We start from the raw sequence: 24,849 nt of genomic DNA, 5'->3' as shown, positions 1-24,849 counted from the left end.
AAGAAAGCCAATGGAATGTTGGCCTTCGTAACAAGAGGAGTTGAGTATAGGAGCAAAGAGGTCCTTCTACAGTTGTACCGGGCCCTGGTGAGACCGCACCTGGAGTACTGTGTGCAGTTTTGGTCTCCAAATTTGAGGAAGGATATTCTTGCTATGGAGGGTGTGCAGCGTAGGTTCACTAGATTAATTCCCGGAATGGCGGGACTGTCGTATGTTGAAAGGCTGGAGCGATTGGGCTTGTATACACTGGAATTTAGAAGGATGAGGGGGGATCTTATTGAAACATATAAGATAATTAGGGGATTGGACACATTAGAGGCAGATAACATGTTCCCAATGTTGGGGGAGTCCAGAACAAGGGGCCACAGTTTGAGAATAAGGGGTAGGCCATTTAGAACGGAGATGAGGAAGAACTTTTTCAGTCAGAGGGTGGTGAAGGTGTGGAATTCTCTGCCTCAGAAGGCAGTGGAGGCCAGTTCGTTGGATGCTTTCAAGAGAGAGCTGGATAGAGCTCTTAAGGATAGCGGAGTGAGGGGGTATGGGGAGAAGGCAGGAACGGGGTACTGATTGATAGTGATCAGCCATGATCGCATTGAATGGCGGTGCTGGCTCGAAGGGCTGAATGGCCTACTCCTGCACCTATTGTCTATTGTCTATTGTCTATTGTCTATTGACAGACATTTTGTCCGTGGGAGACCTGGGGATTGTGAGGGACACATTATGAAATCAAGATTAGATTTAGTCTTTTATTTTTTGTGTGTTTATAAAATAGTAATCTTCAATGCACTGAGAGAAATCCTAGCAAGCTTCCGAGAGAATACATTGTAAATCAAACCCCTCTCATCTGCATCCACTATCACAGTGTTTAATAGCCTATGTCATGCCCCCAACTCTCTTCCAGATTTCTCCCCAACTACAATCAGTCTGCAGCAAGGCCCCATCCAAAGCATTGCCTATTCATCCTCTCCTGATGCTGCCTGACACACTGAGTTACTCCAGCACCTTGTGTCTTTTTCTCTGATCATACAAGATCGAGAACTTTCAGCACGATCTACTCCTTTTCTTATTGAGTGCTAATAACCAAGGTCATGGGTCAGTAAGTAGTTAGTAGGTGCTGTAGCCATTAGCATTGTCACCGTGAAAGAGAAATGTGAGAGAGAAATGAAAGCCACACTGGGGAGAGTCAGAAGTTGCAAAGCCCAGTCCAACATCCTGATGGGCTGGATTTCCACAGGAGGGTGTTCCACGCCGATGCATGCACATGAAGCTTTTATTCTGTGTGAAATATTGGCATTGGTGTTTCAAGGCACTTTGATTTCATAGTCCACCAAAGAGTCAAGAGAGTCAAGAGAATCAAATGTTTTATTGTCATATGTCCCAGATAGAACAATGATTTTTTAACTTGTGGGAGGACAACAGACTATGTAAACATAGTACACTGTAAACAATGTAATAAAGAAAAACAAAACTTGCTGAAAGTGCCCCCAAATCTAAATAGTTTGGAGCCTTGTAGTGTTTAATAGCCTTATGGATGTAGGGAAGATGCTGAGGTAGTTGAGGCTGGGACTATCCCAACATTTAAGAAACAGTGTTGTTTAATCAGACCCATACACAGAAGTAGCAACTCATAGTCTTTATTGTAACACAAGCGGAGCAAACACTACATGCTATCGTCTCCGTGGTCAGCATCAAGTCTGCTGTGAGACGGTGGAAGGCAGAAGACTACGGTGGAAGACTATGTAAACATAGTCCAGGTAGGGATGAAGATCCGGACTGGACCTCATGTGGAATGTGCAGCATGCATAATAAGTGAGGTGATAGATATAGTGAAGGCGATCTAATATGGTTGATCTACATCCTTCCTCTTAAGAAGTTAACCCATAATAAAATAGATATGGATATGGTGGTCACTTGCAAAATATATGTACCACTGATTATACATGCCAAGTATAAATAATCTGATAGAGAATGACACCAAAGGCAGTTCAAGCGTAGCCCTGGTACTTTATGGTAGGCCTGGTACTTTATGTTAGGCCTGGTACTTTATGTTAGGCCTGGTACTTTATGGTAGGCCTGGTACTTTATGGTAGGCCTGGTACTTTATGGTAGGCCTGGCACTTTATGTTAGGCCTGGTACTTTATGTTAGGTATGGTATTTTATGGTAGGCCTGGCACTTTATGGTAGGCCTGGTACTTTATGGTAGGCCTGGCACTTTATGGTAGGCCTGGCACTTTATGTTAGGCCTGGCACTTTATGGTAGGCCGGCAGGTGCGACCTGCATGTGTACGGTACAGTCCTGCATTTCTTTCTTTCACCGGAGATGGGAATGGTGGTGGAACAGGCTCAGGAGAGTGAGGCAGCATCGCCGGTGACGGGACTGGAGACCATGGCAGGAGTTGAGGTGGCGTGGTTGTGGGCGGGACGATCGGATCGGGAGTGTCGGGCAATGGTGGTATGGTCAGGCCGGGGCCGCTAGGCGGGGATGGGATGGGGATGCTTATGCGGTCGGGCAGGTATGGAGGCGCGCTGGCTCATTCACAGGCAGGGCGTGCTGTCGATTACGTCTGTAGCTGCCGCCGTCTGCGTCGACCAGATATGAATGTGGTTCGAGAGCAGTTCCAGATATCACACCAAGGCAATCGTGGCCCTTTTCAGTTTGCAGATGGACCACCTGTCCCTCAGCTAGTGGTGGAAGAGGTGTGCTCGTCTTGTTGTACTGTCTTTTTTGAGCGTCTTGTTTTTGTTGTAGCTTGGAATGGATCTCGGATGGAGCGAGAACCTGTGGCTCCAATGTCTGTTTCGCAACAGGTAGTGCGGCTCGGGTCTGTCTTGACATCAGGCGTTGGGCGGGTGAACCCAGTATCAGGCGTTGGGCGGGTGAACCCAGTATCGGATCACGGGAGATGTTGTGCAGGTTGAGCAAGTCAAGGAAAACATGCTCTAACACCATGTTGTTTAACCAGACCCGTACACAGGAGTAACAACTCAAGGTCAGATCCTGCTCTAACACCATGTTGTTTAACCAGACCCGTACACAGGAGTAACAACTCAAGGTTTTATTGTAACACAAGCGGAACAAACACTACATGCTATCATCTCCGTGGTCAGCATCAAGTCTGCTGTGAGTCGGTGGAAGGCAGTTTACATAGTCCAGGTAGGGATGAAGATCTGGACTGGACCACATGTGGAATGTGCAGCATGCATAATAAGTGGCATGATAGATATAGTGAAGGCGATCTAATATGGTTGATTTACAGACAGGTATATGGATAGAACAGGTCATATGGACCAGGCGCAGGCAGGTAGGACTAGTGTTGCTGGGACATGTGGGCCAGTGTGGCCTGTTTCTACACTGTATCACTCTATGACTCTATGACTATGACTCAATGGCTCCTATATCTTCTTCTTGATGGTAGGGATGAACTGAAAGTGTGGCCAGGGTGGTGTGGGTCTCTGATGATGCTGGCTGTCTTTATGAGGCAGCAATTCCTTTAAGATGGTGAGGAGGACAGAACTCTAAGAAGTTAACTCAAAGGAAACAAAGTTTATTGATGTGAAGAGCTTTGTAAATGTGGCAGATATAACAAAGGCAGGCCGCCACTGGACCAATCATTGATCATAGACCAACAGACAGCCATGTTTAGTTGCTAGGGGTTATTTTTACTCGGCCCAGCTGGAATTTGGCTGTTCATGTTAGCTCGCACCTCCCGGGGGCTCCAAAGTTAAACAACAATGGACCATGAACAAACTCAGCATTGTGGATATTTATAGAGATTGACAAATGATTTTCTTTTACTCTTTTGATTTGTTGCTCCTATGCTTTCTCAGCACTTCCACCAATATTCCTTGAAGTATGTTTTACCCAGGTGCTTTAAACTTTCAAGACAAACAAAATGATTCAGGTTGGACCCCAGTGCAAACACAGCTTTATTGATGAATACATGCACACGCACAGGCACACGCACACGCACATGCACATGCACACGCACACATGCACACGCACACACGCACACACACATGCACATGCACACAAACAAATGTGCCCACACATGCATGCACACAGATACACATACAAGCACAGGTTCACGAGGATGGTGGGACTGTCTTATGAGGGTAGATTGGAAAGACTGGGCTTGTATTGACTGGAATTTAGAAGGGTGAGAGGGGATCTTATAGCAACGTATAAAATTATAAAAGGACTGGACAAGCTCGATGCAGGAAAAATGTTCCCAATGTTGGGGGAGTCCAGAACCAAGGGCCACAGTCTAAGAATAAAGGGGAGGCCATTTAAAATTGAGAAGAGAAAAAAACTTTTTCAGTCAGAGGGTTGTGAATTTGTGTGGAATTTGGCCAAATGACCTCCTCCTGCACCTATTTTCTAAATCTTTCTAAATCTAAATCTTACAATGCTCTCTCTGGCCTAAAGTCCTAAACACTATCTGTTCCACTTGGGGCCGGATACAGGTATCCTCACTCACCAGGCTCCCCAAGTCCCGGATAGTCTGCTTTCCATGAAGGTTGATGCGTTGGCTGTGGTGGTGCCAGTGCCCACTTAACTTCCTTGGCTGGAGTCCTCAGCGTAGGACTTCATTAACTGTGGTCCATCCTAGCATCAACGGTGGCTGTCAAGATTCCACTGCTGGCCACAGTTTAAGAATAAGGGGTAGGCCATTTAGAACGGAGATGAGGAAAAACTTTTTCAGTCAGAGAGTTGTGAATCTGTGGAATTCTCTGCCTCAGAAGGCAGTGGAGGCCAATTCTCTGAATGCATTCAAGAGAGAGCTAGATAGAGCTCTTAAGGATAGCGGAGTCAGGGGGTGCGGGGAGAAGGCAGGAACGGGCCTGATTGAGAATGATTAGCCATGATCACATTGAATGGTGGTGCTGGCTCGAAAGGCCGAATGGCCTCCTCCTGCATCTATTGTCTATTGTCTATTGTCACTGCTGGTGAAGGCCTTTAGTCACACACCGACTGTGGCTTGTCCTATTGAACAAAGGGGATGGTGGTGTGGTGGGGGAGTCACTGAGGTGGGGGACCGTATAGGGGGTGGGGGGGAGCGCCGAGAACAAAGGGGGACGGACCTAGTGGGGGGAGATTGCTGTCACGTGCGGTGCGAGGCAGTGGATAGGACTGTTCAGCGGACTTTTGCAACTTTGTCGGCGCCAAAATGTGGCGGCACTTGTGTACTGCCTCGGTGAGATCTATTCCGTGGTTTTACCGGGTTGTACGCGGTGAAAGCATTTCACTGTCGCTTGGTACATGTGACTGTAAAGTATCATTGAATCACTGAATCATTGGATGGCAGGGCACAGTGGGTGAGTGATTGCTCTTTACTTAGGAGAATGAGTTTGGGAGAAGCTTTGAACACAATCCTCCACTTGCAGTAGGCACAGGAGACCAAGGCATCATTCATTCTGCTTCCATGGTTTCTCTTTCTTACATTGAATATTTAAACACTTATGCATGAACCTACATGATGGTTATTAACAATTATTCGTGCCATGGCGTCACCACCTGTGACTGAATCTCAGGTGCAACCAGCTTTGTGGATTTGGATCATCCACTGATCTAAGGTGAGGGAGGCTAAGATTCTCATGATTCCCAGTTACATTGTCTAAGGAGCTCCTTGGCCACTTTTCAAACCAGAGAGCCATCCAGGATGGAAGCACCCTCCCACTCTACACATTCATGCCCACGTATCTACTCTCCCATTCAACCACGGCTGATCTATCTTTCCCTCTCAACCCCATGGTGGTGCCTTCCTCAGTTAGTGCCATTTGCCTGAATTTGGCTTGCATCTCAACATTTCAACATTTTCCTGAGGAAACTTATAATTTTTTCCCTTCTCTCCTTAAACCTATACCCTCTAATTTTGGACTCACCTGCCACAGGGAAAAAACTATGATCATCCATCTTATGATCTTATAGAGATCCATGACGTAGGAGCCGAATTAGACCATTCAGCCAATCGAGTCTACTCCACCATTCAACCACAGCTGATCTATCTTTCCCTCTCAACCCCATTCTCCTGCCATCTCCCCATAACCTTTCGTATTAATCAGGAATCAGGAATCTATCAACCTCCACAGTTGTCTGTGGCAATGAATTCCATAGATTCCCCACCGTCTGGCTAAAGAAATTCATGTGATAGGAGCAGAATTGGAGCATTTGACCGATGAAGTCTACTCTGTCATTCAATCATGGCTGATCTGTCTCTCGCTTCTAACCCAATTCTCCTGCCTTCTCCCCATAACCCTTGACACCCGTACTAATCACGATTTCACAAATTCACCATCCTCTGACTAAAGAAATTCCACCTCATCTCCATTCTGAAGGTCATAATAATAATCATAATAATCATAATCATAAATGTAATTTATTAGCCAACTATGTTTTGCAACACACGAGGAATTTGAGTTGCAATACAGTCATATCAAAAAAGCAACAAGAAACACAACTACATAAAAAGTTGACGTAAACATCCACCGCAACAGTTCCTCCCCATTCCCCAGTGTGGTGGAAGGCAATAAAGTCTTACCTTCTTTCCTCCTTTTCTCCCGCGGTCGGGGGAGTTGAACCATGTAGAGTTGGGGCGATCAAATCTCCTGCAGCTGGCGATCGAAGCTCCCGTGAGTAGGGCAGTCAAAGCTCCTGTGGCCTGGAGCTCCCGAAGTCCAGGGACTGCGAGCTCCACGATGTTAAAGTCCGCAGGCTCCCGCGGTTAGAGCTTCCGAGGTCGATCCCTGGCAAAGGGACCGCCAGCTCCACGATGTTAAGTCTGCAGGCTCCCGCGGTTGGAGCCGAGGTCAATCCCCAGCAAGAGGCCACCAGCTCCGTGATGTTAGGCCACAATGCGGACAGAGATATGAAATGGAAAAAGTCGCATCTCCATCGAGGAAGGAGATGAAAAAAGTTCCCCCACCACCCCCACATAATACAAAACTAAAGATAAATTAAAACATACATTTTACAACAAACTAAAAACACAAAGATGGAAAAAGACGAGACAGACGGTTGGCGAGACAGCCATCATACGGCGCCCCCTGGTGGTGTTCTGAAACTGTGCCTTCTGGATCTAGACACTCCCACGAATGGGAGCGTTCATTTCATGTCCAACTATTTCGGCCTTTCATTATCTGGTAGGTTTCAATGAGCTCCTCCCCCCTCATTCTTCTAAACTCCAGTGTGTGCAGGTCCAATGATTTCTCAAACGTTAACTCTTTCAACCTCGGGATCATTCTCATAAACCTCCCCTGGACCCTCTCCAAACGTGCCTCTCATCCCTCTCTCTTTATGCCCTTCACTCATGCATTCAGCTAAGTTGTACTTCAATGGTCGCTAACTGGAGCAGCTGGTTAATGCACTGAAGTCAAGGCTATTTATTTCAGTACAAAAAAAGAGCACAAAGTGCAGAGTGCTGGAGTATCTCAGCGAGTCAGGCAGCATCTCTGGAGAACATGGATAGGTGCAGAGTGCTGGAGTATCTCAGCGAGTCAGGCAGCATCTCTGGAGAACATGGACAGGTGCAATTTCAGGTAGTAACTATTTTCTCATTTAACTTTTTTTCAGTGACATTTTTCAGCTCGGGATTGAATTATTTTTCTACATGGAATACAATTATTTGGAAATGTTATAGACAATAGACAATAGACAATAGGTGCAGGAGTAGGCCATTCGGCCCTTCGAGCCAGCACCGCCATTTAATGTGATCATGGTTGATCATTCACAATCAGTACCCCATTCCTGCCTTCTCCCCATACCCCCTTTATCTAGTTTAAAGAACTTTACAGTGCTAAATTCTCCTGGTACTTGAACATCAGCCAGCACATATTATTCTGCAATCAGTAATTCTTTTAAATAACATTGGTGGGGGTTTTCTTCCAGTTGGAATGCCTTGTCATCTCCATAAATTTAAGAGAAAATTAGGGCAGCATGGTGGGGCAGCGGTAGATCTGTTGTCTTACAGCGCCAGAGACCCGGGTTCATTCCAGACTTTGGAGGCTGTCTGTACAGAGTTTGCACTGTGACCACGTGAGCTTTCTCTGGATGTTCCGGTTTTGCTCGCACATGCCAAGGATGTGCAGCTTTCTAGGTTAATTTGGAGTCAATTGGCATAAATTCTGTAAATTGTCCCTAGTGTGTAGGATGTGAAAGTGGGAAAACGATGGTTAACATGGATTCGGTCGGCCGAAGGGCCTGCTTCCACACTGCATCTCGAAACTAAAGTAAACTAAGTAATACGTTACATGGAACATTGAATTCTGACTGAAGTGTCGGTGTCCAAACCATTTGGAATCAGCGACCATGGTGCTAGTAGCTTCTATAGTTATGGATAAAAAAAGGCTGATCCACAAGTGAACGTGTAACTTGGGGCAAGCCCGGCTTTGATGGGATTAGAAATAACCCGTCAAAAATAAAACACAAAATTCTGGAATAACACAGCGGATCAGACAGCACTCACAGAAGGTGGCATTTAGGGTTGGCACCTTTATTCAGACTGATAGAAATAGGGGGGAGAAAGCTGGAAAAGAGGTGGGAGCAGGACAACACCTGGCAATTGACAGATGGATACGGGTGAGGAGGGTTGATTGTCAGAAGGGCAGGTGAAGACTAGAGATGAAAAGGAGACAAATGGGTGTCACAAAAGGACAGGTGCGATGAAGTGTGAAGCCCAAGGACGAAGGGCATGGGGGCAAAGACGGGTGATGATGGTGGTAAAAATGGGTGAGCACTGTGGGGGGGAGTTACAGGATAGAAGGAGGAGAAGGGAAATGATGAGTATTCAGAGCTCATACAGTTGGGTTGTAAGTTACCAAACGGAATATAAGGTGCCATTCTACTGAGGTAGCTTACAACTCAATGGTATGATAATAGAATACATAGTTTCCTGAAACTGGTGTCACAGGTAGGTTGGGTGGTGAAGAAGGCTTTAAGAACCATAGAAACATGGAAAATAGATGCAGGAGGAGGCCATTTGGCCCTTCGAGCCAGCACCGCCATTCATTGTGATCATGGCTGATCATCCACAATCAGTAAACTGCGCCTGCCTTCTCCCCATATCCCTTGATTCCACTATCCCCTAGAGCTCTATCTAATTCTCTTTTAAATTCATCCAGTGAATTCGCCTCCACTGCCTTCTGTGGCAGAGAATTCCACAAATTCACAACTCTCTCGGTGAAAAAGTTTCTTCTTACCTCAGTTTTAAATGGCCTCCCCTTTATTCTTAGACTGTATCCCCTGATTTTGGACTCCCCCAACATTGGGAACATTTTTCCTGCATCTAGCTTGTCCTGTCCTTTTATAATTTTATACATCTCTATAAGATCCCCTCTCACCTAAATTCCAGTGAAATAAAGCCCAGACTTTCCAATCTTTCCTCATATGACAGTCCCGCCATCCCGGGGATTAACCTCGTGAACTTATGCTGCACTGCCCCAAAAGCAAGGATGTCCTTCCTTAAATTAGGAGACCAAAACTACACATAATACTCCAGATGTGGCCTCACCAGGGCCCTATACAACTGCAGAAGGACCTCATTACTCCTATACTCAAATCCTCTCGTTATGAAGGCCACCATGCCATTAGCTTTCTTCACTGCCTGCTGAACCTGCATGTTTACTTTCAGTGACTGATGTACAAGGATACCCAGGTCTCAGTGCACTTCCCTTTTACCTAATCTAACACCATTGAGATAATAATGTGCCTCCTTGTTTTTGCTGCCAATGTGGATAACCTCACATTTATCTACATTATACTGCATCTGCCATGCATCTGCCACTCACTCAACCTGTCCAGGTCACCCTCAAATCTCCTAACATCCTCTTCGCAGTTCACACTGCCACCCAGCTTTGTGTCATCTGCAAACTTGCTAGTGTTACTTCTAATTCCATCATCCAAATCATTAATATATATTGTAAATAGTTGCGGCCCCAACACCGAGCCTTGCGGCACTCCACTCTCTACTGCCTGCCATTCTGAAAAGGACCCGTTTATTCCTACTCTTTGCTTCTGGTCTGCCAACCAATTCTCTATCTATGTCAATACTCTACTCCCAATACCATGTGCTCTAATTTTGCCCACTAGTCTCCTGTGTGGGACCTTATCAAAGGCACGCTCACCTTCATAAGTCAGGGAATTGAGTAAAGAAGTTTGTTTGTTATGTTGACCTTGGTGAGGCCACACTCAGAGTATTGTGTTCAGTGTTAATCACACTGCCACAGGAAAGATGTCATTCTACCGCTGTACCATAGAGAGCATCCTAACACATGGCATCCCTGTGTGGTATCTCAGCTGCATGGAGGCAGAGAGGAAATCTCTTCAGCGGGTAGCCCAGAGCTCAGAGGACCATCGGAACACAGCTACCAGCCTTGGAGGGCATCTACAACACACGATGCCTCAGAAAAGCCACCAGCATTCACAAAGACTCTTCACACCCCTGCAACAGTCTGTTTGAACTTCTACCATCGGGCAGACGATACAAGGCCTTCTACGCCCGCACCTCCAGACTCAGGAACAGCTTCATCCCCAGGGCCATAGCTGCTATGAACCGGTCCTGCTGAGCCGGATGGTCACATTGCACAGCGAACCGGCACAGATCTACTTGCACTTTATTCTGTTTTAAACCTGTTACAATTTGTTTCATTGGGTTGTTTAAATTAATACTGATTAGCTAATTAATTTATTGCATCGTATGGGAGGCGTATTCCCAATCTCGTTGTACCCCTGTACAATGACAATAAAGATATATTGTATTGTATCTGCAATGAAAAGGTGCAAAGAAAACTTCCAGGGATATTCTCAAGTGCATGAGCTACAGGGGTAGGTGGGCAGACTAAGACTTTATTCCAGGAGACTAAGAGGTGATCTGATAAAGGTGTGTAAAATCCTGAGGGGAATAGATACAGTGAATGTGCCAGGCCCTTTACCCAGTTAAGGGGAATCAGGTGCAAGAGGGCATATGTTTATAGTGAGAGGGGAAAGATTTAATAGGATCCTGAAGGGCAACATTTCACACAGATGGTGGAGGGTATATGGAATGAGGTGCTGGAGGATGTAGTTGTGGTAGATACAACGACAATATTTAAAAGACATTTGGACAGGTACATGGACAGGAAAGCTCTGAATAGATATGGGCCAGACATGGGGAAATGGGACTAGCTTAGATGGGGCATCTTGGTCAGCAAGGGGTATCTTGGTCAGCTTGGTTCCATGCTTATGACTATGATAAGACCATTGCCATCATAAAATCGATCATCTCTTTTACCTTGCAGCAAGTAACCAATATGCCATAGATGTCCAATGTCAAATTAAAAGCAAATCTTTGCACCAGTCACATCCAAAAAGTGCTCACTGTGCCGTGTCTTCACATTTGCGTCTATTTAACAATCTGATTTGATGAGCCTTTAATACATTCTGTTTTTAGTGAAATTAGGCCACTGTTGTTTTCCAGTTCCAGTATTTTTTGAAGAGGTTACCAGGGAAATTGAGATGGGCAAGGCTGTGGATGTTGTCTATATGGACTTCAGTAAAGCATTTGACAAAGTTCCACATGGAAGGTTGATTAAGAAGGTTAAATCGTTGGGTATTAATAGTGAAGTTGCAAGATGGATTCAACAATGGCTGAATGGGAGATACCAGAGGGTAATGGTTGACAACTGTATGTCAGGTTGGAGGCCAGTGTCTAGTGGAGTGCCCCAAGGACCTGTGTTGGGTCCGCTGTTGTTTGTCATTTACATCAATGATCTGGATGATGGTGTGGCAAATTGGATTAGTAAGTATGCAGATGATACTAAGATAGGTGGTGTAGTTAATAATGAAGTAGATTTTCAAAGTCTACAGAGAGACTTGGGCCTTTTGGAAGGGTGGGCTGAAAGATGGCAGATGGAGTTTAATGCTGATAAGTGTGAGGTGCTGCATTTTGGTAGGACAAATCAAAATAGGACGTACAGGGTAAATGGTAGGGAATTGAGGAATGCAGTGGAACAGAGGGATCTGGGAATAACTGTGCATTGTTCCCTGAAGGTGGAATCTCATGTGGATAGGGTGGTGAAGAAGGCGTTTGGTATGCTTGCCTTTATAAATCAGAGCATCGAATATAGAAGTTGGGACGTAATGTTAAAATTGTACAAGGCATTGGTGAGGCCGAATCTGGAGTATGGTGTGCAGTTCTGGTCGGCAAATTATAGGAAGGATGTCGACAAAATGGAGAGGGTACAGAGGAGATTTACTAGAATGTTGCCTGGGTTTCAGCACTTAAGCTACAGAGAGAGGTTGAACAGGTTGGGTCTTTATTCTTTGGAGCGCAGAAGGTTAAGGGGGGACTTGATAGAGGTTTTTAAAATTTTAAGAGGGACGGACAGAGTTGACATGGGTAAGCTTTTCCCTTTGAGAGTGGGGAAGATTCCAACAAGGGGACATAACTTCAGAATTAAGGGACAAAAGTTTAGGGGTAACATGAGGGGTAACTTTTTTACTCAGAGGGTGGTGGCTGTATGGAATGAGCTTCCGGTGGAAGTGGTGGAGGCAGGCTCGATTTTATTATTTAAGAGTAAATTAGATAGGTATATGGATGGGAAGGGATTGGAGGGCTATGGTCTGAGAGCAGGTAGATGAGACTAGGCCAGAGAAAGTGTTCGGCATGGACTAGAAGGGCCAAACTGGCCTGTTTCCGTGCTGTAATTGTTATATGGTTATATGGTTATATATATTTTCTATTCATTCTATTCCAAATCAATGGCAGTTCATGTAGCCAATTAAAGAATTTTGGAAATGGTCTTTGCATGTAGAATAATTGCATGTAGCATAACAAATGATTCCATAAAGAGTAATTGTTGATGTGATTGCTATCTTTAATATTGTGACTGTAAGAAAGTTACCATCTTATTTTCAAAGCTTTTAAATAGGCTAACTGAACTATTAGAATTTTGGAATAGCATTCATTGGAAAAATAGTATCAAAATTGATAGACTGAAATAATTGAAACTTAGATATACACCATTGCTTACTGAGTAAGGGAATTGTTTTACTCAAGGCTTATTTATACAGCAGATAGAATCTAGTTAAAACCTCCCAAAGGCCACATCTGCTTTCTTTGGATCTGCAGTTATTTTCCTACACAACTTATATCATATCATATATATACAGCCGGAAACAGGCCTTTTCGGCCCACCAAGTCCGTGCCGCCCAGTGATCCCCGCACATTAACACTATCCTACACCCACTAGGGACAATTTTTAAAAAAATTTACATTTACCCAGCCAATTAACCTACATACCTGTACGTCTTTGGAGTGTGGGAGGAAACCGAAGATCTCGGAGAAAACCCACGCAGGTCACGGGGAGAACGTACAAACTCCTTACAGTGCAGCACCCGTAGTCAGGATCGAACCTGAGTCTCCGGCGCTGCATTCACTGTAAAGCAGCAACTCTACCGCTGCGCTACCGTGCCGCCCACTCCTTGTTGCTCCACTGCAATTTCTCCTCAAGGTATGTCCACTTTGAAGAAGTTCTCCTCCTCTATTCGACGAGAGTTTAGCAACATGCTCTCTCGCTGCTCCCCCTCTGTGATTTCTCCTGCCCTCCTGCTCTACGACCACATCTTGACCCAGACTCGCTACCACAGCCACATCTGCTTCCTTGGGACTTGCCTGAGCCTCCATCTTCTGCCTCACGGTTTCCAGCTCCGTTCCAGGCCTCCCAATTCAGACCCAACCCGGACTACAGGCTCCGACAATCTATCTACCGCTTTTCCCTACAATTTTCCTTCCGTGCCCTGCATTGTACCCTGGCTGGGATGTGCCGGCACCAGCAGGCCCTCTCTCTGACTCTCCCACAGCCCCGGGCCTCACTAACCCACACCTGCAACGGGCCCCAACTATACTTCATCCTACGCCGGATCCACGCCCTCGACACACGCTTCCTCGCCTACCTGGACTCCAGCAAGACTTGCAAACTCGCTCGCCTCCAGACCGCTGCCTCCACCGACACTCCTCGGCAGCGACTCGACCGCCCGCAGGCCCAGAGCTTCACCGCTGGACCGTGCCGCCGGCCCGCACACCACGGGGCCGAGTCCCACGACGCCATTGCTGCAACGAGGAGCAGCACCGATCCTCACCGCCTCTGGACACCGAAGCTGCCATCGCCGACGTCCACCATCTCCCCGGGGCCACTACCGCGGACTTCCAGGACCTGCCTGAGGCTACAACCGCCGCCACCGATCTCCACCGCCTGCCCGGGGCTAACACCGCCACCACCGCCGATCTCCACCGTCTCCCCAGGGCTAACACCGCTGCCACCGCCAACTTCCAAGGCCTACTGCCACCGTCGACCTCCACCGCCTCCCCGGGGCCGCTGCCACTGACCTCCCAGACCTCTTCGCCGCCGCTGCCGCCGACGTCCAGGATGCTACAACCACCGCTGCCGCTGACCCTCGCTTCCTCCCCGGCCATCCGCTGACCGGGCTGACCGCCACTTACTCGGGCTCTAGTCCCCCACGGGCCTCCCCCAGCGACCGTGCCGACCCGCGCCGCTCCACCACCCAGCAGCAGGTCGCAGCCGTTGCTGCACCCGGCCCCCGGGACCAACAACAGGCCGCAGCTCCACCTGGCCCACGGGCACCGCGCTGGGCCCACGGACACCGGGCTGGGCCCACGGCACCGGGCTGGGCCCACAGGCACCTGGCTGGGCCCACGGGCACCGGGCTGGGCCCACGGGCACCGTGCTGGGCCCACGGGCACCGGGCTGGGCCCACGGGCACCGTGCTGGGCCCACAGACACCGCGCTGGGCCCACAGACACCGGGCTGGGCCCACGGGCACCGCGCTGGGCCCACGGACACCGGGCTGGGCCCACGGGCACCGCGCTGGGCCCACAGACACCGGGCTGGGCCCACGGGCACCGTGCTGGGCCCACAGACACCGCGCTGGGCCCACAGACACCGGGCTGGGCCCACGGGCACCGCGCTGGGCCCACGGACACCGGGCTGGGCCCACGGCACCGGGCTGGGCCCACAGGCACCTGGCTGGGCCCACGGGCACCGTGCTGGGCCCACGGGCACCGCGCTGGGCCCACGGGCACCGGGCTGGGCCCACGGGCACCGGGCTGGGCCCACGGGCACCGTGCTGGGCCCACGGGCACCGGGCTGGGCCCACGGGCACCGTGCTGGGCCCACAGACACCGGGCTGGGCCCACGGGCACCGCGCTGGGCCCACTGGCACCGGGCTGGGCCCACGGGCACCGGGCTGGGCCCACGGGCACCGCGCTGGGCCCACGGGCACCGCGCTGGGCCCACGGGCACCGCGCTGGGCCCACGGGCACCGCGCTGGGCCCACGGGCACCGCGCTGGGCCCACTGGCACCGCGCTGGGCCCACCGGCACCGCGCTGGGCCCACCGTCACCGGGCTGGGCCCACGGGCACCGCGCTGGGCCCACTGGCACCGCGCTGGGCCCACAGACACCGGGCTGGGCCCACAGACACCGGGCTGGGCCCACGGGCACCGCGCTGGGCCCACAGACACCGCGCTGGGCCCACTGGCACCGCGCTGGGCCCACAGACACCGGGCTGGGCCCACAGACACCGGGCTGGGCCCACTGGCACCGCGCTGGACCCACTGGCACCGCGCTGGGCCCACGGGCACCGCGCTGGGCCCACTGGCACCGCGCTGGGCCCACAGACACCGGGCTGGGCCCACGGGCACCGCGCTGGGCCCACAGACACCGCGCTGGGCCCACTGGCACCGCGCTGGGCCCACTGGCACCGCGCTGGGCTCACAGCCCCCACCAGGCAGAGTCCCACAGCGTGGGATTTTACTCCGCTGGGTCCTACTGCCCACCCCCTCCTACAGGGAACCTCAGCAAGGGTTCCACTGGGTCTCCCCCTTCACCCTCTTCCCTGGCGGTTCTGGCCACTCCCCACATGAAGAAGGTTCGTCTTTCTGATGTTGAGCATTAAATATTTGTCTTTGAAATAGATGGAAGATTTGTAAATGTATAGATGAGACAAAAAATACAAGTAGTACGTTGGAGCTTTCCAGTATTTTTGCATTGATAACAAGAGCGCTTTCTTATTCCTGAAAATGTTTGATAAAATGCTGCCAGTTGCAAGAACTACTGTATGCAGCCGGCCATCTACTGTGATTGCATTCTGACCCACTGAGATTCACAGGAAATTACATTGAAAGCTTTTAAGATTTCTCCCCTCATGCCCCCCTCTGCTCTGTTAACCCACCACCCCTTCACCATACATCGCCTCCACCTCCGCCCACCCCCCCCCCCCGCTTTCTTCCGACCCAACCCCCACACTTGCCGGGTGTTCACCATCCCCCCTGACCTCCTCCTTTTAGACACCGAACGGTCTGTCCTCAGCAGAGGCCTTACCTTTGTTCCCCTCCGCCCCCACATCAACGAGTTCCGGGTCCGCCATGACGTGGAGCTCTTCTTCCGCCGCCTCCGCCTCTGAGCCTTTTTCCATGGGAAGGAGTCCTCACCCCCCCCAGTGATGACCTCTTCTCCCGTCTCCAGCGGACCCCCTCCTCTTGGACCCCCCCGGTTGGCCAACTACCCTCACTAGAACTTTTCATCTCCATCTGCCAGCAGGACATTAAACGCCTCAAATTCTCCACTCCCGACTCACTCTAACCTCTCCCCTCCTGAACGTACAGCCCTCCACTCACTCTGCAACAACCCGGACTTAGTCATCAAACCTGCTGACAAGGGAGGTGCTGTGGTAGTCTGGCGTGCTGACCTCTACCGGACCGAGGCCAGACGACAACTCTCAGACACCTCCTCCTACTAATCCCTGGACCATGACCCCACCGACAAACACCAGACCTTTATCATCAGCACCATCACTGACCTCACCAATTCCGGCGATCTACACTCTAATGCCTCCAACCTTATTGTTCCCCAGCCCCGCATGGCCCGATTTTACCTTCTACCTAAAATCCATAAACAGAACTGTCCCGGCAGACCTATTATTTGTGCCTGCTCATGTCCCACCGAACTTATTTCCACCTACCTCGACTCCATCCTGGTCAAATCCCTCCCCACCTACGTCCAGGACACCTCACATGCTCTCCATCTCCTCGATAACTTCCAGTTCCCAGGCCCCCACTCCCTCATCTTTACCATGGATGTCCAGTCACTCTACACTTCCATCCCCCACAAGGATGGTCTCGAAGCCCTCCGTTTCTTCCTCGACCGTAGAACCAGCCAATCCCCATCTACCAACGCTCTCCTCCGCCAAGCAGAGCTGGTTCTTACCCTCAACAACTTCTCCTTTGACTCCTCCCACTTCCTCCAAACCAGAGGCGTAGCTATGGGCACTCGCATGGGCCCTAGCTACGCCTGCCTCTTTGTCGGGTACGTCGAACAATCCTTGTTCCAGACGTACACTGGCCCCATCCCCGAACTCTACCTCTGCTAGATTGACGACTGCATTGGTGCTACCTCTTGTACCCATGTAGAACTCACTGACTTCATACACTTCACCTCCAATTTCCATCCTGCTCTTAAATATGCCTGGACTATCTCCGACTTCTCCCTACCGTTTCTGGATCTCACCATCTCCATCACAGGAGACAGACTAGTGACTGACATCTACTACAAACCCACTGACTCCCACAGCTATCTGGACTACACTTCTTCCCACCCTGATTCCTGCAAAAAGTCTATATTCCCAAAATGTCTATACTCCCAAAAAGTCTATACTCCCAATTCCTCCGTGTACGCTGCATCTGCGCCCGGGATGAGGTGTTTCATACTAGGGCATCAGAGATGTCCTCATTCTTCAGGAAACGGGGCTTCCCCTCTTCCATTATAGATGAGGTTCTCACTAGGACCTCCTCTATATCCCGCAGCTCCACTCTTGCTCCCCCTCCCTCCATTCGTAACAAGGACAGAATCCCCCACCTTCCACCCCATCAGCCAGCGTATCCAACAAATTATCCTCCAACATTTCCATCACCTCCAACGGGACCCCACTACTGGCCACATCTTCCCATCTCCTCTCCTTTCTGCATTCCGCAGAGACCATTCCCTCCATAACTCCCTGGTCCACTCGTCCCTTCCTACCCAAATCACCTCCTCCCCGGGCACTTTCCCCTGCAACCGCAGGAGATGCAACACCTGTCCCTTTACCTCCCCCCTGAACACCATCCAAGGACCAAAACAGTCTTTCCAGATGAGACAGAGGTTCACCTGCACCTCCTCCAACCTCATCTATTGTATCCGCTGCTCTAGATGTCAAAATTCTCTACATCGGCGAGACCAAACGCAGGCTTGGCGATTGTTTCGCTCAACACCTTCGCTCAGTCCGCCTTAACCAACCTGATCTCCCGGTGACTGAGCACTTTAACTCCCCCTCCCACTCCCAGTCTGACCTTTCTGTCATGGGCCTCCTCCAGTGCCACAGTGAGGCCCACCGGAAATTGGAGGAACAGCACCTCATATTTCGCTTGGGCAGCTTGCAGCCCAGCGGTATGAACATTGACTTCTCTAACTTTAGATAGCTCCTCTGTCCCTCTCTCCCCCCCCCCCCCCCTCCCCCTTCCCAGTTCTCCCACTGTCTTCCTGTCTCCACCTATATCCTTTCTTTGTCCCGGCCCCTTGACATCAGTCTGAAGAAGGGTCTCGACCCGAAACGTCACCCATTCCCTCTCTCCTAGATGCTGCCTGACCTGCTGAGTTACTCGAGCATTTTGTGATACCTTTGATTTGTACCAGCATCTGCAGTTATTTTCCTATAAAACCTCCCAAAGCTCTTTATAGGAGTGGTGCTAGTTCCTGAAATCACATTCTGAGATTTATGAGTCCAGGGAGTCCTGACTTGGGTTATAAATGCTAACTTTTACATTTGTGACTTCTAATTCTGAATTTCAGTTCCTTTGAGGTTTCTTGCGCCAAGCATCTGAAGCAAAGTCCAACAGACATGATGTATGTTACACCTTAACACAGAGTATTGGTTTCCTAGGCTGAAGACTAATCTGTTTAATCAAGATCTAACAAATCTTACTTTCACTGAGATAGCAAAGCAGCCCAAGGCACTTGTAGGATGTGTTATCAGACATGGTTTTTAACTACGCTGTATAAGGCGACAGGTGACCGCAAGTGTGGTCTGGAGGTGATGATGTGTATGAGGTGTGGTCTGGAGGTGATGATGTGTATGAGGTGTGGTCTGGAGGTGATGATGTGTATGAGGTGTGGTCTGGAGGTGATGATGTGTATGAGGTGTGGTCTGGAGATGATGATGTGTATGAGGTGTGGTCTGGAGGTGATGATGTGTATGAGGTGTGGTCTGGAGGTGATGATGTGTATGAGGTGTGGTCTGGAGATGATGATGCGTGTGAGGTGTGGTCTGGAGGTGATGATGTGTATGAGGTGTGGTCTGGAGGTGATGATGCGTATGAGGTGTGGTCTGGAGGTGATGATGTGTATGAGGTGTGGTCTGGAGGTGATGATGCGTATGAGGGAACAAGTGAGTGGCGAGGTGATTCCAGAGCTCGGGGTGGAATCTCCCCTTGCTGAGTGGACACAAACACTGAAGTCAAGAAATCACATAAAAACAAGAGGATCTGTTTTTAAACAGAAATACTTCAAGCTGGCTTGGAGGTGGCAGGGGATTGACAATGAGGTGCTGGGGTGAGCTAAATTGTAGAACTGGAGGGAAAGTTGCTGGAAAGCATTGAGACAAAATCATATCTGCCTTCCACTGACAGCTGCGTAATTAAATCATCCTGCTTTTCAAAGCATCAAGCATAGATCTAGTTCTCTGAGAATCTCTCATCTTACAATCACTGTGTCACTGTGTACCGAAAAAATGTAAGAGTCATACAGCATGGGAATAGACCCTTTGGCCCAACTGGTCCATGCTGACCAAGATGCCCCATCAAAGTGAGACCCATTTGGCCATGTATGGCACACATTCCTTCAAATCTTAGCAAAGTCTGGAAACAAGGAACTGCAGATGCTGGTTTTAAAAAAAAGACACAGAGTGCTGGAGTAACTCAGTGGGTCAGGCAGCATCTCTGGAGAACATGGAAAGGTGGCATTTTGGGCAGATGGTTAGTCAAATGCCAGAGATGAAAAGACAAAGGTTGTGAGACACAAATATCGAAGAGTTGGGAATTGTTAAACTGGAGGAAGGGATGCAGGCAGAAGGGAGAAATGGACGCGAGTCTAGGTGGGGCATAGGGGCATAGGGGAGAAGGGTGAATAGGGGAACTGTATATGGGTCTAGGTGGGGCATAGGGGAGAAGGGGAGAAGGGTGAATAGGGGAACTGTATATGGGTCTAGGTGGGGCATAGGGGAGAAGGGGAGAAGGGGAGACGGGGCTAAGGGTGAATAGGGGAACTGTATATGGGTCTAGGTGGGGCATAGGGGAGAAGGGTGAATAGGGGAACTGTATATGGGTCTAGGTGGGGCATAGGGGAGAAGGGGCTAAGGGTGAATAGGGGAACTGTATATGGGTCTAGGTGGGGCATAGGGGAGAAGGGGCTAAGGGTGAATAGGGGAATTGTATATGGGTCTAGGTGGGGCATAGGGGAGAAGGGGCTAAGGGTGAATAGGGGAATTGTATATGGGTCTAGGTGGGGCATAGGGGAGAAGGGGCTAAGGGTGAATAGGGGAATTGTATATGGGGAAAGAAGGGATAGGGGGAAGGTTACAGTGGCATGTAGTTAAAAAATTGGAGAATTCAATGTTCATACTGTTGGCTTGGAAGGTAAAAAAAAATCCACCACTACCCTTTGCTTCCTATCATGAGGCCAATTCTGTATCCAGTTAGCTAACTTCCCCTGTATCCCATGTGATCTAACCTTTAGGAGCAGCCTTCCATGCAGAAGTTTATTAAACTACCTGATTGTGCCCTCAACTACTTTCTTGGTTTCTACTTCAAAAAACTCAATCAAATTCGTCTCACTAAGTCCTATGCACGAAACTACGCTGGCTATTCCAAATCAACCCCTGCCTTTCCAAATGCATGTATATCTTATCTCTCAGAGTCTTAGTAACTCTCCTTCCTCAGATGTTCGGCTCACCGGTCTAGATGTTAGGCTCAATGGTCCCAGGTTTTTCTTTGCAGCCCTTGTTTTTCTTTGCAGTTTTTCTTTGCAGATCCATAATTGTACCGGTGCCAAAGAATGCCTCTCCAGCGTGTTTAAATGACTACCGACCGGTGGCCCTCACCTCGGTTGTCATGAAATGCTTTGAGAGGCTAGTCAAGAAGCACATCTGCACCCTCCTTCCTCGCAACATGGACCCACTACAGTTCGCATACCGTCCGAACAGGTCCACGGATGATGCGGTCTCCCAGGTTCTACACACCGCTCTCTCTCATCTGGACAGCCAGGGGGGCTATGTGAGGATGCTGTTCATTGACTTTAGTTCAGCATTCAACACAATAGTCCCCAGCAGACTGGTTGAGAAGCTGCTGGAACTGGGGCTTAGCACCCCTCTGTGTGCCTGGGTCCTGGACTTTCTCACTGCCAGGCCCCAAGTGGTCAGGATGGGGGAACACACATCTAGCTCCCTCACCCTGAACATAGGATCCCCCCAGGGCTGCGTCCTTAGCCCCCTACTGTACTCCCTGTACACACATGACTGTGGGGCCAGGTTCAGCTCAAACTCCATCATCAAGTTTGCTGATGACACTGTGGTGGTGGGCCGGATCTCCAACAACGATGAGAAGGCCTACCGGGAGGAGGTGGCTGATCTGGCACTCTGGTGTCAGGACAATAGCCTCCTCTTGAATGTCACTAAAACAAAGGAGCTGATTGTGGACTTCAGAAGGGCTAAACATCCAAGGACGTACACGCCACTGGAGATAAATGGGTCTACTGTGGATAGGGTGAGCAGTTTTAAATACTTGGGAGTCCGCATCGCAGAGGATCTGACGTGGGCAACGCACATTGCCGCACTGGTGGGTAAGGCTAAGCAGCGCCTTTACCACCTTAGACAACTGAGGAAATTCAGAGTGTCTCTGAGGATCCTTCATTGCTTCTACTCTGGGGCTGTAGAGAGCATCCTGTCCGGCAACATTACAGTCTGGTTTGGGAACAGCTCTGCCCAGGACAGGATAGCCCTGCAGAGAGTAGTGCGTTCGGCAGAACACACCATGGGAACTACACTCGTCCCCCTGCAGGACCCATACATCAGGAGGTGCAGATCCAGAGCAAGCAAGATCATGAGGGACCCCTGCCACCCCAGTAACGGACTGTTCCAGATGCTACGATCAGGCAAACGCCTCCGCTGTCACGCTGTGAAAACGGAGAGGATGAGACGGAGCTTCTTCCCACAGGCCATCAGGACGGTCAACTTTTATAACCCCAGAGACTAAATTTTTGTCGACACTAATAGTAACTTATTCACTTTATTTATATGCTGTAACTGTAATTCTTTTTGTGCACAACCCGCAGGCATTGCCAATTTCATTTCACTGCACATCGTGTATGTGTATGTGACAAATAAATTTGACTTGACTTGACTTCTTGAATAGAGGCAAAGCATCAGCTACCCCTTGCACCTCACCCATGTCTAACAATGATTCATATATCTCAGCAGGACTCCTCTTCTTAAGCTTCTCACAGCATTCTTGAGTATATTTTATCATGCCCAGGAGATTTATCTAACTTCATACGTCTTAGGATGGTCCAGCAACTACTAGACTGTAATACCATCCTTAATAAATCTCCAAACCTTCCTAAGTTTCCTAGTCTTCATGTCTTTCTCCATGGTAAAGACAGATGAGAATTATTCATTACGGACTTTGCCATCTCCCGTGGCTCCAAAGGTAAGTATCTGAGGGGCCTCACTCTCCAATTATGATTTTTTCCCTTAATATTTATAACATTTCGGATTCTCTTAATACTTCAACATGAAGTATTACATCACCAAGTAGATTCCTCAGCACACTGAACTCTGCGATTCCATTTGCTGAGGGCTCTGTACCAGCACCATATGTGTTCACTCTGCAAGACTGGTCTCCAAGGGAATAATTAGTTGCTTGGCCACAAATCAGGGTACAAGTTCCAGCTGGGCTTGTATTGCTGTGCTTTAGAGACTCATGCCAGCTTCTAACCTCTTCTGTCAGGTTGATGTGAACCAGACTGTGCAGTATGTAAGACATCGTCACAGGTTAATGCCGAGTGCACATTATTGCAAATTCTGGCACTGAACTGAACGTTTTGATGCACAAGAGGAACAGGAAATGTATTTGTCAGTGCCAGTTTTGCTTCAGTGAAACATTCATGAATGTATAAAGTATGCAAATTATCAAATTAAGGAGCAAATGGATAAGCAGTTGAATTGCCAAGGCATTGTAAGCTCTGGTGAAAATGCAAATTTCAGTATTGCAGACACAGGGAACTGCAAATGTTGGTTACAGAAAAAAACACAAAATGCTGGAGTAACTCAGCGGGTCAGGCCGAGAAAAAGCCTGGCAAGTGATAGGTGATAAGTGAATGGGTTTTCTCCACCATAATCCCTTCCTCTGGCTTCACGTTTCACTCCACTTCTCTCCTTACCTTACAGCCCATTGTCTTCTTTTAATCTCCGGCCTTTGTCCAAATATCTGCCAATCACCACCCCCCCTCTGCCCCTGTACCTGTACCCACCTGTCACTCACTAGGTTTTGATTTGCTCCACCACTGTTCAAGCTTCTCCCCTATACAATCTTACAATCAGTTTGCAGAAGAGTCCCGGCCAAATATGTAGAGTATCCATGTTCCCCAGACATGCTGCCTGGCCCACTGAGTTTAGATTTAGATTTTTTTAGATTTAGATATACAGCGCAGAAACAGACCCTTCGGCCCAACGGGTCCGTGCCGCTAAGCGATCTCCGCACATTAACACTATCCTACACCCACTAGGGACAGTTTTTTACATTTGCCCAGCCAATTAACCTACAAACCTGTACGTCTTTGGAGTGTGGGAGGAAACCGAAAGATCTCGGAGAAAACACGAGTTACTGAAGCACTGTGTGGTATTGGTGTTGGTTTATTAATGTCACCTGTAACAAAGATGCATGAAACAACCTTTATTTGTGTGCTATCCAGTCAAATCATTACAGTACGAGTACAACCAAATCATGCATCCTTTCCCTACTAATTCCTAGTGTAAGGTTGCACTCATTGTACTAATCAGCCCTCACGTGGAACCCTAACATGGAATAGCAATAGGCCACTTGGCATTGATAATACAAGGATGTCAACCTGTTGGGCAGTTAAACCTAGCAATTATAGACCTATTAGTTTGACGTCTGTGGTGGGAAAATTAATGGAAAAGATACTTAGGGACAATATATATAATTATTTGGACAAACAAGGCCTGATTAGAAACAGTCAACATGGATTTGTGCCTGGAAGGTCATGTTTGACTAATCTTCTTGAATTTTTTGAAGAGGTTACCAGGGAAATTGATAAGGGCAAGGCTGTGGATGTTGTCTATATGGACTTCAGTAAGGCATTTGACAAGGTTCCACATGGAAGGTTGATTAAGAAGGTTAAATCGTTGGGTATTAATAGTGAGGTTGCAAAATGGATTCAACAATGGCTGAATGGGAGATACCAGAGGGTAATGGTTGACAATTGTATGTCAGGTTGGAGGCCAGTGTCTAGTGGAGTGCCCCAGGGATCTGTGTTGGGTCCACTGTTGTTTGTCATTTACATTAATGATCTGGATGATGGTGTGGCAAATTGGATTAGTAAATATGCAGATGATACTAAGATAGATGGTGTAGTTAGTAATGAAGTAGAGTTTCAAAGTCTACAGCGAGACTTGGGCCTTTTGGAAGGGTGGGCTGAAAGATGGCAGATGGAGTTTAATGCTGATAAGTGTGAGGTGCTGCATTTTGGTAG

At 48.8% G+C, this 24,849-nt stretch overlaps 1 protein-coding gene across 5 annotated transcripts in view; it reads left to right on the top strand.

The window, feature by feature from the left end:
• Positions 1 to 24,849, top strand: part of LOC144606735 (angiopoietin-2-like) — a 270,755-nt gene that overhangs the window by 205,554 nt on the left and 40,352 nt on the right. The window lies entirely within an intron of this gene.

This window comes from Rhinoraja longicauda, chromosome 27 (assembly GCF_053455715.1).
Source record: "Rhinoraja longicauda isolate Sanriku21f chromosome 27, sRhiLon1.1, whole genome shotgun sequence".
Classification (NCBI taxonomy): Eukaryota; Metazoa; Chordata; class Chondrichthyes; order Rajiformes; family Arhynchobatidae; genus Rhinoraja; species Rhinoraja longicauda.
Note: the sequence above shows the minus strand (reverse complement) of the source record. Positions and strands in the feature narration are given on the sequence as shown.